This window comes from Ammospiza nelsoni, chromosome 1 (assembly GCF_027579445.1).
Source record: "Ammospiza nelsoni isolate bAmmNel1 chromosome 1, bAmmNel1.pri, whole genome shotgun sequence".
NCBI lineage: Eukaryota > Metazoa > Chordata > Aves > Passeriformes > Passerellidae > Ammospiza > Ammospiza nelsoni.
In genome coordinates, this window is record NC_080633.1 from 137,672,263 (window position 1) to 137,687,258 (window position 14,996).

Sequence of the window (14,996 nt, forward strand, 5' to 3'; positions counted from 1 at the left end):
GGCCTGGTCTCCCCCACTGAATTCTTCTTTGTTACCACATGGCAGGAGAACTGGGTATGAGACTCCAGTTACAATCTTAACAAAGTTTTGCTCAGCTCAAGGCACTAAGTCTGCCTTGTGCATGCAGGAACTACCTTGCCTGTAAGCTCTTTGGTGAGGATGTGGGACTACATTAATGTAATTGTCCTCCAGCTTTCAAATCTTCAAATGGTTTCACATTTGCCTCTAGTTCTGCTCGTAGGAGGGGCACCTCTTTTTTCTCCTATAGAAAGAACCAGAATCTAAATTAGGAGCAGACTGACAAATATTTTAATAAAATACATTCTGCCATTTTGTTTGACACTGGGAATGGGCAGCTTATAGATCAGAGAACATTTTACATGTTAGTCTAGGCTTGGCTTCCTATGACCCCATGCCTCTCCAAGCACGCGCTGCACGTGTGCGCATGTATGGATGTGTATGTGTTATTAATAAGTTTTCAACTCCTTGACTAATTTCAAACATATTTGACAATCTTAGTGGTACTGTATCCCTACAGATTTAATGAAAATCAGCAGCCAAGAGGAGGAAAGAGCTGTGCTGTCATCTCCACTGAAGGAAAGGTTGCAGACAAGCTTCCCTTAACCCTTTCTTAGATACTAGGAAACCCTGTCAGGTTCCCAGACATGTGAAACAGTAATTTGGAGCTCATGGGTTGTTATATATTATATAGTCAAGCCAGAACACAAATCCATAGGAAACCGGCTTGCATTAGTTCTGCTGCTCTGAGCTGTTTGCTGTATTTGTGTATTTTCCCTTGCTTAAAGAATTGGATATCTCTGAAAATGCATATCCACCCTTGTCTTCTTACGGTCTTGTAATATGTATGGAAATTGTGTATCTGCAGACATATATTTGAATACATCTCATGAATGAATTTGTCTTTCATTCACACCCACTCTCCCGCTGTATCTCTACTTCTTTATATATTCCAGCTGTTTAGATGATCCATATTTATTTCTCAATCTATAGATTTTATTGACAACCTTACAGACAAGCACATTGCCACCATCCAAATCTTCTCTCTGCTTACCCCCAGGTGTTAGACCTATAGATAAATTTGCTGTGGCTGTTTATAGGATGAAGAAAAAACAACATGAATTGAAGGTAATAAGATCTCTGTGGAAGGAGGTACGGCCCTGGCATTGCACAGTTTATAGATACCCCAGAGGTTCTGACTAGAACCAAGATTTGGCCCCAACTCAAGCCAGAGATCAATAGCTATGCTGTTAGCAATATATATCTGTTAACAAAACATTGGTCCAAGTTACTTAGTCCAATAGTTCACTAACTGCAATACTGCATGTGGTGCTGGGAAACTGTTCCAAGGGCTTTTAAAGAGAAAATAACAGTCCTTCTTGGGTGCTCTGTGTTTTCACAATAAACAACCATAAATAAGATGCTGCTAGTAGACTCCATTTTCTCTGATTACACAGCTCCCTGCCTTTCTGTCCATCAGCCACACACTAAATCTCTCTCTTTCCTTGAAGTATCTTACACTGTGCAAAATCAATATGCTGTCAGAGTACTTTGCTACCTGACTGGTGACACCAGTGTGGCATCTCCCCTGGGAGCCTATGTGTGGGAGAAAAAATTCACCCTGTCCTAGGCTGGATTTAGAGGGGGTCTGAGAAGTCAGGTGCTGTGGGGGACTTTGGCATTTTTTTGGCTCCAGCTCACTTCTGGATCTCTGCACCTGGCCCCTTCAGTTCACAGCCCCCAGGGGCCTCCAACATCCCATGCCTCAGCAAACTTGGCCAGACCACAGCCACAGCAGCAGCAGAGTGAGCTTCTGCCAGCTCCCAGCTCAGCATTATCAGTGTTAAAATATTTACTGCATGTGCAATTCTCAACAGCTCTTAACTCTGGCAAATGAAAACCAATTTTAACCGGAACACTCCAAAACACTTCTCTGCAATGAGGGCTATCTATCTGTCTGACAAATTCAGGATTGCTTCCCCCAGCTGTTTTGGCATTAGAGCTGTTTAAAAAAAAAAAAAAAAAAAAAAAAAAAAAAAGAGTTGCAACAATTTTCTGCTTTATAGATGTTGAAAAAAAAAAATCATTCTCTTTGTATTAAAAGCTGGTGGTATCTTCATGCCAACAAATCAAATGAGATTTCAACTGCAGGAGCAAATAGAAAAATTCTGCCTGATCAATAGACATTCAAAGTGTTATCAGGAATTAGCCAGAGGGAGCTGGGATGGAAATGCCTGCTGATGTCAGCCACTATATGTAATGTCCTGTCTCAGGGCAGTTTGAACCCTGCAGGGCTGTGGATTGATCCAGATTTTAGGGCACAGAACCATAAGTCCCTGTGGTCTGCCAAACCACTCACATGTGTGATGCCAGGCATGTGACTGAACCCTATTCCTTCCTACTGAGCACCCAGACACTCACTCAACTCACAGCTGGAATATCTGATGGGCTCTTTGAGGGTCCCAGTCAGCATAAAATCTACAAAATTCAGCTTTGCTTTTGCTTCCCACTTAGTTTAGCCTCATTGCTGCATTTGCAGGTTCAGTGTGTGTATGACCAAGCTGTGAAAACAGCAACCAAACAAAATGATACCCTAAGGTCTGATCAGCAGCTCTCTGGGATTTACTTCTTTCAGGCTATCATCCTCAATTTTAAATTGGAGCAGGGAGCACAGCATGGTCATTTTATTGATTGGATTAGAGAAAAATTGAGCCGGCTGATCTGTATGATGACGTTATTGAGCTGTGTTTGCAGCTATGACAGAAACAAAGAGTTTTTATTGGATTACTGGAGCACAGAGAGAAAAGGGGAGAGAAAAGGCAATGCAGAGGTGAGCAGGTATTAGGCTTGGTGCCTCTGTGCTCAGCCTCTCCAGCAAGGGCTCTCTCTTTGCTAGCCTGGCGGCCCAGCTCATTGCTGGGCTGCTGCTGCCTTCCCAAACAACCACGTATCCAGAGAGACAGGACTTAGCTGCAGTCCCTCATTAGTGGGTGCTCACATCAAACTTGTTCATCACCCAGATAATATTTGTGACTTAAAAAAAACCAACAAAAGCCACAAATATTCTCTTTAAGGGATATTTTTGTGCAAGCCAGGTGTTTAAAACCAGTGGTGTTGCATGACACCTACTGACAAGCAAGGCATATCACAGTTCAGTGTGTAGGCAGCGGAGTTGTTTAGCTTATTTTTACTGGTGATTTATTTTTACATTTGTTAAAAGTATATGATTGAAAAGGAAGGAATTGACATTTTGCACCATGTGAATATGTGACAGTGAGTGACTGGCACATAGACATATGTGTATGTGTGTGTGTGTATAAATGTACCCTACCCTATATTTTATGTACCTCTTTTGCATGTTTAGTTTATAGACTGGTGTTAAAACTACCATGTCCAGCAGCTTTGTTGATTCATTTTATTGGTGGCTGAGGAAGAATGTTAGTTGCAAATGTTGTACTCAGTACAAGAGAGCAACCTACAGGTTATGCTTTTGAAATGATAATATATTTTATTTATATGGTGCCTGTCAGTCATAGAAGTCTCCTGTGAAATATTACTGAAATGAAATGCAGCTATGACTCCATATTAAAATGACACAGTCTGATTCTCCACTGCCTTGCATGCTGTGCCCTTAAACTGCTGAAATCAAACCATGTGGAGAAGAAAACCATACAAGTATGAAGTGGCCTTACAAAATAAGAACATTTTTCAGTTGCTTTGCTCTGGTATGTTTTGTCCTAGTAAATGATCAGGAAGAATTCAGAGCCATGACTGTGCTGAGCTCCTCTTGGGGTTTTATCCCCAGACCAAAACATCCATTATCTTGTCAATTCTCCTGCGGCAAAGGTAGGAGGTCAGAGGGACACATGGCCAGGTGTCAGATGGACCCCACCAAAGGCCATCAGCCTGAGTCAGGATTTCACCCAAGAGCTGTTTTAGCAGGAAGAGTTCCTGCATCACAGCTCAGCCCAGCTCAGCCCTGATCTGCCAACTGAAAACACTGAAGGAAATGGATCTTGTGAGGCTCATCAGCACAATTCAAACCTTAAATGAAAGCAACAAGCAAACAAATGAGCTGTAATTTTATCAGGTGGAAACAGAAATCAGAGGAGCTGTAAGTCTGCAGCAGCTGAGACTTCACTCCTTAAATAAGTTGCACAAAGCCACTGCTGCAACTGGAGTGTTTTTCACCTCAGAAGGCAGCAAGTGGGCCCCATGCCCAAGGAGGAGATATCAACACTGTACATTTTTGGAGATATCATCTCCATGCTGTGAAATTGCCTGTGTGCTAGACTTGTATGGATTTCAATGGGAAAGCTCACCATGAAACCACACAGCACCAAGCCCATGCAGAGTTTTGAAGAAGATACTAGAGATAATGTCAAAATTGCCATGAAAATGGGACCAATGGCTAACAATACTGCCAAAATTGGTCCCATACTTCATTTAAAATGCCATCAAAATAATTCTGGAGCTGAAAGAATCTCAACAAGCATCATTATCAGCTGCACTTGCCGTCAAAATAATTCTGGAGCTGAAAGAATCTCAACAAGCATCATTATCAGCTGCACTTTTCTTCTAAGAATGAAATACAATGGGAAAAATTGTCTTTGTGGATAACCCACTGCTTCAAGGTAAAAGGACTGCAAAAAATTGCTCCATTAGGGTTTAGAAGTTGACACATCAGGCTACAAAATTCCATACAAACAACACAGCTCTCATTTAAAAAACACAAAATCATACACAGTGATGGCATTTTCATCCAAGCTCCCCAAACAGCTCTTTTCCTTAGTGCTGGACACATCTATGTATATCCCTACATGTGTCTGACTTTCACAGAAAATAGGTGCACTGAACACATTTGCTTCCTCAGCCTTGCTGAAAAACAGCTCCTTGCTGCTGCCCAGGATGACCTTAAATGAGAAACTCCTGGAAATAAGCACTCCAGCTTCCTGCTGGAGGAAGGGACCTCATAGCTGCCTCGGGCTAGAGAACAGGCCCAGGGTGCCCAGAGCAGTGGCCAGGCTGGAGGGACTGGCAGTGCACCCTCTGCTCCAGTGATCACCAAATCCCCCTTTAAGGACACTGTTAATGTGATCAGTTCCTTACTTAAAGGATGCCAGAGATGGATCCTGTGAGGAGCAGAAACATAAAATTTAACAATAAAAATGTAAAGGCTGGTAAAACTTTGACATTGGTGAGATCTAATTGAAAATGGCATGATCCTGTCAGAGGTTTCTTGTTTGGTCACTGGAAGAGGTCTGAAAAAAAACACCAAAAACACTACTACAAAGAAGAGTTCTGCATTGGCAAGGCATCCTTCCCTGCTGTGCTTCATCCTTGCACTGGTAGGACCAGTTTACTCAGGAGATGTTCACCTACTTAATTTTAAGTTAAAAAAAAATTAGAAGGTTTTAGGGCCTCAGGGAAGAGTTATGAGCTTAAATATATATTTTTTTAAATTTAATGGTAATGTTTTTATACTGATTCTTTAAAATTATTTGAATGCCCATGGGAGAATATGGTAGTGTTATGTTTACACCAGAGATACTGAGAACACAGCTCCCCTCTAATTTACTCAGTACAACTCCACAGACTTCAAGCAGGTCATAGAGGAAGCAAAGGAGGGCAGAAATTAACCCTGCAGATGTTTGTCTTGCTGAACTCCATTAGTTTATCTGCTGGTGCTCAGCTGGCACACAGCTTGGACTAGGATGAGCATTCCCCTGGCCAGGGACAGTTGCAGCTGTGACATTCTTTGCACAGGGGTGTGTTAGCTGGAGATGTTTGTCTTAGGACACAGCCTAAACAGTATTTTGGTATGCAGTGGTGGCTATAAACATAAACATGGAGGTTGTGTGTGATAGTTAATTTAACTAATGTGTTTATTTACTGGCTTGCTGTCTTTTTGTGTTTGGAAAAGATGACTCATCTGCTACTTGATCCTGCCAATGTTTATTCTGCTGGTGGACTCCCTCTTTACTGAGCAATGACAGCAATCCCACTCATATCAGGCCTATTAGTGAACATTCTCTCACAGGATCAGGTCACAGGCTGCCAGGAAATAAAAGTATCTACCTCCTCACCCCTAGCTGGGGTAGAATTTCAAGGATGCTCATGTCATCATGGACTGTTACCAGGTCTCAAAGCAACACATTGGCTATGTCCAGTTTTTCTAGGGATAACATTTTAAAGGGCACAACATGCAAGGAGGGATTTTTATGTCACTCATCTGAGCACACGACACTGAAGCTCTCACAGGACTTTCTGCCTCATGCTCGGTGGTGCTCAGGTTCCTCCAGTGGCAGAGGCACACAAATGTCTACGACAGTGGCTGGCCAACAAAGCAGGGAGTTGTCTGAGGCTGAGAGAACAGAGAAAGCATCTGCATGCACAAAAACCATCAAGGTTCCTGGGGCCAGGATGAGGGGCACAGCAAACCCACAGTGCCCAGGGTGGGTCAGGACACCTGATGAAGGCACATTAAAGGCCTCTTCTTCCACCACTGCTGCTCCCTGCAAGGGCTGTACAGACAGCCCATGACTGCGCTGAGCAGCCATGGAGTGCCAGGGGACATCAAGGAAACTGTAAGTCAGTCACAGGTGCTTTTCTTTCTTGGAAACCTTTTGGGCTTGTGCCACCTCTGCATCACAGAATGGTTTGGCTTGGAAGGGACCTCAAAGATCATGTAGCTGCATCCCCTCTGCCATGGGCATGGACATCAACCACTAGATCAAGTTGCTCAGGGCCCCATCCAACCTGGCCTTGAACACTTCTTAGGCTCCCCAAGAACATCTAGCCACAGCCTGGGAGCAGGAATGGTCAGGGCCTGCCCAAGTAGGCAGTTTATATGTGGTTCTCTGCCTCTGCCAGCTTTGATGCCATCTGGCCTTTGTGACACCATGCCTCTGCTTATGTTTAATGTATTGGACACCTGCAATTTCTATATGACCACTCTTACTTTGGGTTCCACACCAGAACTATAAAGTAGTTATAGTTGTTTCAGTTGTTTCTCATTTGTAATCACAGGAGTCTGGCTCTTAATTGCCAACTACATCAATATCTCTGAAAACTTGCTGCCTTTGAGGATCCATCTGGGCCTTGGCTTTTTGATGACACAGATGTTAAGCACCTAAGGACTAAAACAGATATTTAATACTTGTAGATAATATCATAGGGTTTGTTGAAAAAGAGCTGACAAAGATTTAGTAAACACCAATGTTGTGCACTTTGGGGCTTTCTAAACTTGAACTTGGCATCATTCATCTACCTAGGTATCCTTGCAAATCTTTGCTTCCCAGTGGAGTCAGATTTGGAATGAGTTTTGGTGTCTAAAGAGATATCTAAGTCCACCCCAAGACCCAAGTTCACCCAGGATCCCCCAGCTCAGCCACCAGACAACCTCCATTCTCCCAAGTCAGGCTACTTGTGAGCCATGGGGGGGCCCAGCCAGTGTCCCTGGAAGGACTGGCAAAGCCCAGGACCAGCCACCTTCTTGTAGCTGGAGCACCAGTCACCGGAGCACCATGGAGGAGAGGACAGAAGAGGACACAGAGCACCAAAGCAAGCAAGAACTGAGAATAAGTTTCCAAGTTGTGCTGAGTGCAGCAGAGCAATGCCCCTCCTATTTCACAGATTCATAGACTCATAGACTCATAGATTTGTAGATCCACAGAATGGTTTAGGATGGAAAGCATTAAATTAAATATCATCTAGATCCAAGCCCCCTTCCATGGGCATGGAAACCTTACACTAGATTAGGTCACATGGACAGTCTTTTTTGCTCCTCTCCAGAAGCAGGCTTGGAAAGAGGTTCCTCAGCTGTAGATGGTGCTGGTCTCCAACCCTCAGTCTGCTCAGGCAGTCCTAGTTCTCACCTCACTTTACCCACTGTATCTCCCACCCTCCGTTTTTTAATCACAGGCCCTCTACTTGCCCCAGAGATGCCAGCTTTAATTGTGTGGCCCTTGTGCACAAGCTATATGCTTTCCTTTCTTTCCTTACACCAGAATAGTGCAACACACAATATAATGGGATAATGTGCTAAAATGAGATGCCAGGGCTGTCTCTTCAGAGGGCTAGGCTGCCAAACATTACACCCACTGGATGTTAAATGAAGGTGATGACTAAGTGTTCACACAGTGGCTTGCTTTTGCTGAAGAGTTTGGCAGACTGACGTAAATTGAAAGCCTGCTGCAGGCAGATTTCCTCCTACTATTTTTGATTTCATGCAAATAAGAATTGCAGGACGCCAGGCAATTTCTACCTATGACTGACATATTTAGTGTTGACAGTTCCACACTGCTTTTATATCTAGAAGTGTGGATTTAATGATACATGCAGGGCAGTTGCAGTTTGCAATATCTCATCACAGACCCATCTCCAGTTCCTCTCCCTCCCCTGTTCCCAGCAGGCTGCATCCAGCCCCATGGCAAGGCTTCCTCGGACACATGCATGGCTATAAATTGTTGCAGTCTGCTGCCAAACTCCCAAAGAAAACACAACAGTGCAATATTTTCTGCTAACAAGCTTTTGTTCTGTGTGTTTCACTGGCCGATTCTGCTGGATAAAAGCTTCCTGATAGGATTAAGGGGTAGCTTAGTCAAACAAAAATTCTCCATCTTCCAGCTGATCCAGGCAAAGAAGCATCTACTGCTCAAAAGCATTTAAGGTAAACTGAAAAAGTCTAGGAGGGAGGCTCAGCAGGTGCAGGGCTTCTGGGAGAGGAACAGAGACATCTGCTTTTGGGGTGATGGGGAGACAGTGGGAAGCAGCTGCACAGGGGAGCAGAAGCCCCACGAGAGTGGAAACTGGAATGTGTTGCAAGAGTCTGGAGCACCAGGGGCAAGTGCAGCTTTGCTCCCTCAGCTTTGGGTCATACCTGTGTGTCACAAGAAGTGCAGGGTAGGGATGGCAGTCACACCCTGCAGCCACCTGCCAGCAGCACTGCTGCCCCCCAGGCCAGGGGCCATGCCTGCAGACAGGGCTGGCTGCACAGACCTTTGGGAAAGCTCACTAAGCTCACTCCTGGATAGATAACCTCTGAGCTCTTTTATGCTTGTCTCTGCCAGCCCAGAAATTTTCCTCTTTATATTTCAGTGTGCTATCCAGCCACCATGAAATGCGGTGGTTTCACATAATGTTTTCCCCACAGCGACCAGTTATGAAATAAAATCTCAAGGAGGAAAGGAGACTAGGAAGTTAGGATGGTAACCAGAACAGGTGACAGAAGTCAATGTTCTAATTTCCATCACTCTCTCATTCAGACCAGAACTTTCCACTGCAGCAATTGCCCATTTGGAGGCATGTGCCCTCTCCTTGCAGGTATTCTGCAGCAGATGCCTGTCTTTCCGTACCATGTTTTAAACAAGGCTGAGGCTGTGCCTCCCTGCCCACAGGCATTTGCAACAAGCTATACACACACAGCTTGGCCAGGGGCACGGTGTGGACTGCAGCCCAAAATTCAGGGGCTGTCCTGGAGGCCACTGGAAATCCATGCATCTAACATACAGACTCAGTCTCCACCAGGGTCCCCATGGAGGACTTAATAATTTTTGGTGGTTTTCCTCCTAAATGTTTGAACTGATGTGAGACTGTTTCCCACAGTGCTGTTTTGACTTTAGGAGGAGAAGGGAAGCTTCAGGATTTTCTGGGGTAGTGGTAACTAACGGATGGTGGACAGATCCAAACTTGGGGAATCTTGCCCACAATGCCTGTGGAAAAGTGTCTCTGAATGAACTATCCTCAGTTATTTAGTAGTGCACATATATCTGTGGGAAGCTAAATTGAAAGGAAACTGAGGGCTACAGCTCCTAGCAGTATGAGGCATCCTGGGCACCTCACCTCTTACTCCATAATTCACACAGGCTCCTGAGACATCTCACCCCTACAGGAGCAGAAAAGCAGGTGCCAAATCAGGCTGAAGGTGTCTTTATTGACGTGCCTCAGAAATTGCTTCAGCTCTAACCTTGTGGCTGGCACAATGTCCCACGATGCTGTATTCCCACTGATATGTTCACAAGAGCACCTGTTTCCTTGAGCATTCAGGTTCCACTGGGAGAGAACAAGTGGAACAAAAATGAGAAAACTCATGAATTGAGATAAAGATAGTTTAATAGGTGAGGGAAAGAGAAAAAAACAAGTGGGATTACTCATCCTATCCCACAGGCAATCCAGCAGAGCAATGACCACCTTGGAAGCCAAAACTCCGTAGTTCACTTCCTCTACCCATTTTTATTCCTGAGCATATCAATCGCTATACAGTACGGAATACTCCTTTGGCCAGTTTGGGTCAGTTGTGGCTCCCAGCTCCACTGGAAAGCTGAGTCTGACTTCACCAATTCCAGCTGGTTCTAAGCACTGCAGTTCAGATAATGGACACAGGATTTCAGTACTAACACTCTATGTGCAAAAGCTAATGAACAAACTACCTACACCTAGACATGGCTAAAATGTCTTTTTTATGGCTAGATATTTCATAGGAGAACTCTTTCCTATATGTTTGAGCTGTTAAACCTAAACCAGTGAGTCAGGGCTACAACACTGGGACCAAAGACCTCAGTAAGTGTTTGTGTTTACAGTCCAGCTTCTGTTTACATTCTTCCCTTCAGCAGCTGACATCAAAGGGGGAAAAAGAAGTGGGTGGCCTATCCCAGGGCTGGTACCAATAATTGCAATTAGGAAGCTTCATAAGAATACACCCAACATTTAAACAGAGCATCCAGTGTTTTGTAGCTTTGCTACACTACTTAACTTTGGTTGCTAATTTAACTAAAAAAGGTCAAACTATTTTTTTAATCACAAACATTCAATTTGTTTAGGCTTTTATGGATTTCCAAGAGCTCATGAACAAAAACCTGAATCCGTCATGTTCATTATTTCTTCTGATCAACCAAGTTAAAGTTTCTTTGAAGACACAACATCATTTGAGCCCATTGCATGCACCCCACCAGTGAGAAAACAGCTGCATCCTACCACCATGTCTCTGCCTATCTGTGCAGACTGTCTCTCTCTTTATTGACATTCAAAGCATTGACAGGAATCAGCCCACCTTGCCTCAGCTATGCCCACTAGCTCATCAACTTCATTGTTTTGTACCTCTCCTAGAGCCTGCTGCTTATTTTCCATGCTCCTTGCATCCACATACAGACAATGCATTAATATTCTTCATCTTCTCTTGCTGAGCTACTCCAGCTTCAGTCTTACCTGTAGGCTGGAAGTACATGTCAGATTATTTGAGTTGGGTGAAAATTTCTCTTCCTTCCTTCACACTGAATTTTACAGCTATCCAATAATGGGTTTGGAACTGGGGGTTTGGTACCCTGTTCTGGCAGAGTAACATTAAACAAAATTGCTTGTATCTAAAAATAATACATGATAATTTTGCTCTCTGTCAGAACCTGGCACACTGCATTCTCTAAAGGGAGATGAATGAATATGTGAAAACATTTTCAGAACAGTTGCTTGTCTATAACAAGTCAATATGAAATCAAGATAGAATTTATACTTTATCTCTTCATAAACACTTACTGAGCTATGTTTCAAACATCATTCAGCATGAACCTTCTGCAGGCCCAAGAATGAAGTACTTCATCTTTCTAGAGTTTTCAGTTCAGAAGGAGACAACACACTTGAATATTCATCTCCTGGACAGCAGGCACAGATTACAACCCTTTCAGAATTTCTTTGTGGAGTGAGGAAATCATGATCCTCTTTCATTTTGCTCTCAATTTCCTGAGAAAATTCTGGGCATAGCAACACATAGAAATTTCCTACAAGGAGTTCTACATGTTAATTAAATCTCCTGAGAGTCATCTCTCCTAGGCTGAAACAAGAGCCAGACATTTGCCAAATTACATCATTTCACCATGAGCAACTTCTCTAAGTCTCACCCGTGTCAGCCATGACAAAAATTGTGGTCATGCCCTGATCATTTCTCCTTAAGACTACTAGAGCCTTCTCTTCATTTTCACTTTTTTCCTTTGCAACCTATTTCAAATGTCTCAGTAAATCATCTGCCTCAACAGCAGCACCTCTGAATTCTTCCATCATCTTCCTTTGCCTTCCTGCATTAAATTTCAGCTACCTGTGCTTCCCTTCAAGGATCCCCAGAACACTGCCCTGACTTATGGCACCAGCTGCAGCATTTCCTGCCCTCATTTCCACTCAGCCAGTTCATCACACCCTGGTGACACCTTTATCGTCTCCTCCACGCCCCAGACCATCCTCAAAAATGGAATTCTTCTTGTATGCAGTTTAGAAAGGAATGCACTTCTGTTTTCATACATCCTTTCTCAAAGTACACCTTCCTCTGTGGATATGTGCTCCTCCAGCCCTTCCTACTCCATTATGATATTCAGACAAGGTCAAATATTGCCAAAACTATCACACTGTGGCCACTAATGACCACCAGGCTTGTGTTTACAATTCACTGGTTAAAAGCCCCTGATGGCAGCAGCATTTTTCAAGCCCTGTACAGTATCTACCTACTTCTAGACATCAACAACTGATAAAACTAAGAGGCTTGGAATAAAGTTCTAGTTTCCTTCTTGTTCTACACATGGAGTCCTGTTACATTTTTAAAAACAGTCCCTTCAGAGGTACAAAAAGAGTCAAAGTGAAGATCAGGTTTTCCTGAGTCCTCCTCTATCCTCGACTGGCTGGCTGAGGCTGCCCAGGACACCTTTGTTCTCCGGCCATAAGGCGTCTTCAGATTTGGTCCTAGATGCTCTCCTTATTTAGAGAACTCCTAGAAGACAAGAGGCTCTGCAGGCTCATGGCTCCAACAAGTGGTGGAGGATCTCGCCTGAGTATTGGAGTCCCACCAAACCTAGTGGCTTTCCTATTGGAAAAGGATGTTTTTTCCAGCCATACAAAATGTGAACAACGTGAGGCTGGGTCTGTTATCATATGTGTCCACCTGGGCTTAAAACCACGACATTGTGTTTGTAGTGAGAACAGTTACAGGACTCTGCTTCTTATGCACCATTTAGAAGTGTGTGAAGAGACCATAAGAAATAGGATGTGTTGTATATTTTCTACAATGCAGTATTATCTGGCAATTTTGCAAGGATCTAGTGAGAAAGTATTGCAACCATATCTCACACTTAAGCCAATAACTGCAAATTCACTGGCATCACAGAAGCAGTATTGGAATTATGCAAAAACTATCTCTCTCTTATTCCTTTGGCCTTACCTACTGTAGCTAAAGGGAGCACTTGCTCATTCTCTTTCTGAAATTTTGGGTTGACCCTGCCTGGATGCCAGGTACCCACCAAAGCCACTCTATCACTCCTCTCCTAAGCTGGACAGAAGTATAACAGAAGGCCCATGGGTTGAGATAAGGGTGGAGAGAGATCATACACCAGTTCTTGTCATGGGCAGAACAGGGTCAACTTAGGAAAATGAGTTTAATTTGTTACCAATAAAAATCAGAGTAAAATTGTGATTAAAAAAAATCTTAAATCACTTTCCCCTCCCTCCTCTCTTCCTCCCAGGCTCTACATCTAAGTTCTCCGAATCCTCCCCCCAGCAGTACAGGGGAACAAGGAATGGGGGCTGTGGTCAGTTCATTACACCTTGTCTCAGCTACTCCTTCCTCCTCATTGGGAGGATTCCTCACATTCCTCCTCTGCTCCAGCATGGGCCCCTTCCACAGGGTGTAGTCCTCAGGAACAGACTGCTGCAATGGGAGTCCCTTGCAGGGTCACAAGTCCTGCCAGGAAACCTGCTCCAGTCTGAGCTTCTGTCCTCAGGGGTCCCTGCCAAGAGCCTGATCCAGCACAGGCTTCCCAAGGAGTCACAGCCTCTTTTGGGCACCCACCTGGTCCAGGCACGGGGCTCTCCAGGGCCTGCAGGTGTATCTCTGCTCCGCCATGGATCCCCATGGGCTGCAGGGGCACAGCTGCCTCACCGTGTTCTGCTCCATGGGTTGCAGTGAAATCTCTGCTCCAGCCCCTGGAGCACCTCCTGCCCCTCCTTCCTCACTGACCTTGGGGCTGCAGGGCTGTTTCTCTCACATATTCTGACTCCTCCAAGCAGTTTTTTCTCTTTCTTGAATATATCATCCCAGAGGTGCTACAACAGGCTGATGGTCTCCGCCTTGGCCAGCAGCAAGTCCATCCTGGAGCCTGTAGGCATTGGCTCTGTCAGACACAAGAGAAGCTTTCAGCAGCTTCTCACAGAAGCCACCCATGTAGCCATCCACTACCTAAACTGCCACAAAACCCCAACACAGCCGTATTTTCTACTTTTCCCTTTTCTGGATCAGCTATTTGATTTGCACTCAGAAGCTGTATCTTCCAACAAATACAAATTATGCACACAGTCTGTGTCATCTGTTTTCATGCAATACATGTTTGCCTTCTCTCTCTGCAGTGAGGCTTCTGTGTATGCAAAAAAAGAGACTTGCATACGAGAGCACACCTTCCAGACACCAAGCTGGCTCCTTTGGGGCAGGACTCACTCTGCTGCACCATCCCCACCTCAGTCTGAGCCTGATGTGCTCCCAGAGATCAGAGAGCTGAGTTTGGGTCCTTTGAGGCAGTGCTTTAAATGCCAGTGGGACGGGTGCTGCATCCCACGGTGCAGTCTCTTGTGCCTCACTGACGAAATGCCCCCCGGTGCCAGTTCCCAAGAGTGAGAGGTGATGAAAGGGTCAGCATGGACTTTTGCCAACATTTAGATCTTATCTAGGGATCACAGCAGCTCAGTTACATCAAGGCTTTGGCAAGATTGTGAGTTCCTGTTAGCAAAACCTGGGCTTCAGTGTTACAGTAACACACACATCTACAGGCTAAATGGGATTTGAACACAGGTATTGGTGTCTTTGTTGGACACTGCACTCGAAGCATCCATGCAACAGTACTCAGCATCCAACGCTTAAACAACAAAGCAATTGCACACATAAATAGCCAGAATTAACCAGGTTTCATTACTTGCTGTGTTATGTAATGATGCAACATCACAGTTATTGTATT